Source organism: Gadus chalcogrammus, chromosome 13, assembly GCF_026213295.1.
Source record: "Gadus chalcogrammus isolate NIFS_2021 chromosome 13, NIFS_Gcha_1.0, whole genome shotgun sequence".
NCBI classification, from domain to species: Eukaryota; Metazoa; Chordata; class Actinopteri; order Gadiformes; family Gadidae; genus Gadus; species Gadus chalcogrammus.
Window position 1 is genome coordinate 13,131,727 of NC_079424.1, and position 5,000 is coordinate 13,136,726.

The following is a 5,000-nucleotide window of genomic DNA, read 5'->3' on the forward strand; positions in this document are numbered from 1 at the left end:
TTGATATTCCCTAATTTGCGCCTTCCATTTGATGTGGCTCTCTTGAAGTGTTGAAGGCCACCAAACGCATGTGCATAAATACATTTTTAACGTACATCTTCTTCCCTATGCAGGATAAATTTTCACATGTGAGATTAATAAAAGATCAAAAACAAGGGAAAAACATGGCCGCGAGACCCAGAGCTTGTTAATGTATGAAGCACTTGTTTTGCAGTATGTACATTGTATACATGCAAGGAGGACAAATGTCATCAGCACAAAACCTTGTAGTGGCAGATCACACACAGACACACACACATGCACAGAGACATGCGCGCACACACACACACACACACACACACACACACACACACACACACACACACACACACACACACACACACACACACACACACACACACACACACACACACACACACACACACACACACAAACACACACACACACACAGGGAATCTGGTATAAACATTCAAGTTATAATACAAACCTTTTGTTGTTTATTGTGACCACACCAACCCAGCACACACAGATGACATGAATGCATGCCATAAGGGGCGGCCTACATTGAGAAACAGCAAGAGTGAGAGGGAAGGGAATAGAATAACTTAAAGCCTATTTTTAGTGTGATATGCAGCATACATGGGCATACATAAAAAAAAACGAAGGGCCTAACTCGAGCATTATGTATGCAATTCTCATCTTACTTTGACAACTTGTAACACAAATCACAAACACAGGCTCTCATGTGCTAGTAAACCCTCAAATCTGTTGCACGTGAATCCTCCTTTTCTTGTACTCATTGTCAACCTCTCCCTGCCCTCCTTTATCTTTCATATTGACAATAACAATGAAGACTAAATCCTCAAACATACTACAACACGTCCTTCTTGATGATAATCGGCAACATGTACAGTGTCTTCTCCTCCTTCTTCTTCTTCTTCTTCTTCTTCTTCTTCTTCTTCTTCTTCTTCTTCTTCTTCTTCTTCTTCTTCTTCTTCTTCTTCTTCTTCATCTTCCTCTTCCTCAAAAAGAAGGGGACATCTGTACTTGTTTGATGAGCATCTTCTGTCAGAGCAGAGGAAGGAAGAGTTGGAAGCGCTCTGGACAAACGGCATGGGCATCGTTAGGGCAACGTAAACAAGGTCTGCATCAAAGCGACCCGCGTCACGCACCACTGTGGCGGGCTTCTCTTGAGAGACCAGCCCGGTGCGACCGCTGCATTTGCAGTTTCTTCTGTTTGCATGGTATGGAGGTCACACAAACTGTATTTTCCAAAACATGCTACAGCGTAAGCCACATATTTAGAGCAGCGTGTCAACTTCATAGGACAGAGCAGAAGGAGAGCAGGCGAAGGCAGAGAAAGTACACGTCGTACTTCTCAGGGGGTGGGAAATGATCAGTATCGGAAAAGTAATATTGTTGTAGAGCGCATGTATAATTAATTTCTTTGCTTTAAAATATGACCGAAAGGTGAGATCAAGCAGACGGCTTAGTGACGCATGTCACGGTGAAAGGTCGCTGAGATAGATTACAAGCCATGATTCATGTAATGAATTAATTTTTTTGTAATCTGAAGACACAGCTGAAAGGGAATTTGTTGAATATCTTAAGAACGCTAAATTGTTGTGAACTTTCAGAAGCAACTACATTAACATTTAAAAAAATATATAAATTCTCTTCACAAGTTCATTCACAAGTCATATTCACAAATGATACTGTCAGTAACGACCTAAACTTTACTTCAGATGAGTATACAAATTGACCATTATAACCATTTCACTTATTTTCATTATCTGTTAGGCATGTAACCTTTTGTTTGGTTGCTAATGCTGAGACTTTATGGTTAAATTCGTATCAGCCTTAGGATCTCTTTAGATATGTATGGGGTACATTTGAGTACAAACAGGGGTGGACTGGCCATCTGGCATACCGGGCATCGTCCCGGTGGGCCGTTGACCCAATGTGGGCCGGTCCGGTCCGCTATGTTTTCTTTTTTCCTCTCTCTCTAAATTCCCTCCAATTGGGCCGGCCAATGGGCTACAGAGAGCTAGCAGTGTGTTGCCAGCATCGACGCATATTATTGGTCTATGTTTGTCATTGTCAATCAATCATGGGCTGACTGGCTCAGAGAGCCCTGACAGTGCTGTCAATCACAACACAAACCAGGGTGGGTGGGACCTCATGGCATGGGCCGGAGTCGCGGGAGCCGGTACGGAGCTGAAAACGCCCGGGTGGTGCTGAAAAACGGCGACTTAAGCCTCTGGAAGTTAAATGTTCAAAATTGACAGACCTATTTGGTGCCGGGGTCCACACCCCAGCAGGTGCTGCTGCGCCAGGAGACGAGCGAGTGGAGGCATATGCTAAGTAACGTTAGCCTGGGGCTAGCTAGGCTACATTTTGAGACATGTCCAAAACAAAGTAGAAAACGTTTTTACGTTGAATGTGGAGTGACCTAATTAACTGCATACTTGTGACAACATATTAGCCCAGAGTTGAAGGGCTGTGACTGTTGGTAGTTGTGGTTGATTTTGTTTAAATAGGCCGAATTGTGATATTATTGGTTATTATTGTTCAGATGATTTGGCTAAGCTAGCTAACAGCTGCTAACGTTAGCAGTCTCTTGTTGCCATAGCAACAGTAAACCTTGACATGGACTCATGAGCTGTAAATAGAGATGCAGAATCAAGCTGTATTGTAAATACAGATGTGACACTTTGAATTTTAGCACAAAATACAAGTAAACCTATTGGAAATAATTAGTTTAATTTGCAATATTTGCCATTGAATTTATTGTAATCTTTCAATTAATTTATTGTTTACTGAGGTGATGACTATTTCGAGAGGAATGCAATATGTGTATGTTTAAAGGTTTATGTGAAGAAACATACTATATGTGTGATTAAATGACAATTGGTTATTCATAAATGTCTCTTTATATTCTCTGCTACCATCATCTCCTGTCAAACAGGATTTCCTCACCTGCTAGAAGTTATTCTATGATATATAGAGAGAGAGAGAGAGAGAGAGAGAGAGAGAGAGAGAGAGAGAGCTTCTCTTGACTTTGTGAGTTTATTATGCAACTTGTTTTGCCTCAGATTGAAACAAAAGGTTTGATTATGATTATTTCCTGGTTGAAGATTTTCACATTGATTTTAATTTCAAACATTTGCATATCTTTTATATAATTAACAGTTATGCAGGTAGGCCGAATTACAGGTCTGAATAGATATGCATTCTCATATAAATGTATGTGCACATGTATACATACATGTGCACATACACGTGTATGAGAATATGAGAAGTATATGAGAAAAAAAATTAAATTCTCTATTTATGGTTTCAGTGTTTCCCCCAGTAAATGTCTCAGTGAAGGTGGTAAGCAGTCGGTGGTGTTGTTGGCGCGGCGCAAAGCGCCGCGCCGAAAAATTTTGGGGGTATTTTGCTCAAAGATGCCAGTACGCATGAATGAAATAAACGACTGTTTATTTCCATATAAATAAACAACAGTAGGTACAAATGTTGTGCAAACATGCAGACACTACAAAATAAAATTAAAGAAAAGTGCAAATTAAATACAAATAATGGACAATACACTTAACTTTTGTATGCAAATTCAACTATTTACAGTTCCTTTTTTGGATCTTATTTGCGGCACAGCTGACAAGAGGCATCAGTGCATGCAATTCTGCGTGGCTGTAATTGAACTTAGACACTGGTGGGCCATTGATGCTGATCTTCATGCAGGCTGTAAGACTCTTGCCCTGCAGTTTCGCAGGTCTGTCTTTATCTACACATAGAGTGAATGAAGTCAATGTTGTATATTTAATATTTTAAATTTTGAACTAAGATAGTGAGAAGATGATGGGCTTACCCTATTCATGGCAGAAAAATCTCGCTTTTTTTTTTCAACTTTTTTTTTTTTTTTTTTTTTTTTTTTAATACATTGGTAGTCAAGGCGGGGCCCTAGTCTTGTTAAGGCGGCCGCCTTAACAAGACAGTGCTGGGGGAAACCCTGGGTTTCATAATGACTGAGTCACCGTTAAAACAAATTGGTTTCAGCTCTAATGCTGTTACTGTCTGTAATATGTTTCTATTTAGATTATTTGTCAGGAGATTTTGTTATTATTGTCCGAGTCTGGTTTTAACTAATGCTGGGCTTACACCAAACGATTTTCACAGTCACAGACTAATAACTGCAAGAGAGGATTTAGCGTTGGATCATGTGTGATATTTAACAAGGGTTTTGTAGTAGATATGGCGGTTGGAGATGCATGCAGCAAACACAGGATGTCTGTTAACTTCCTGTTCGGGTTTCACACCTTTCCTATCCAGTCAGCAGCACAAGAAACTCAAACTTGAAAAACAAAAAACGGTACTATTATTCGGATATACAGGGTTCTTCCCGTTCGTCTCGTCCCACCCCTAGTGCTAATAATGTAGTGGGCTGGTCTGGAGAGAAAATGCCAGGGCTGAATTTTTCTCCCAGTCCACCCCTGAGTACAAACATAGCTTTTTGTGCACAGGTGTTACTGGACAGATCTCCGCTCAGTTTAAAAACCAAAAAGATAGATGAGGGAGAGAGCGACAGAGAGAGAGAGGTAGAGAGAGAGAGAGAGAGAGAGAGAGAGAGAGAGAGAGAGAGAGAGAGAGAGAGAGAGAGAGAGAGAGAGAGAGAGAGAGAGAGAGAGAGAGAGAGAGAGAGATTTGACGGAGTGAGTGGGAGTGAGAGTCGTTGGTTGCTATGCCACTACTTTTCTGCTTTCAAACCACAGCATGTGATCCAGCGGAGTGCAGGGAGACTCGGGGGTTGCCAGAGGTTCCTCACACGTCTAAATCTTGTACTTCACAGCAGCGGCGGCGGCTCCAGGGTACATCGCTGCCTCCATCTGAGGGAGCTGGCTCAGCCTGGCTGGTATCTAAACCATTTGACTCTCTCGTAAACCACAGGACACAGTGTGTGTGTGTGTGTGTGTGTGTGTGTGTGTGTGTGTGTGTGTGTG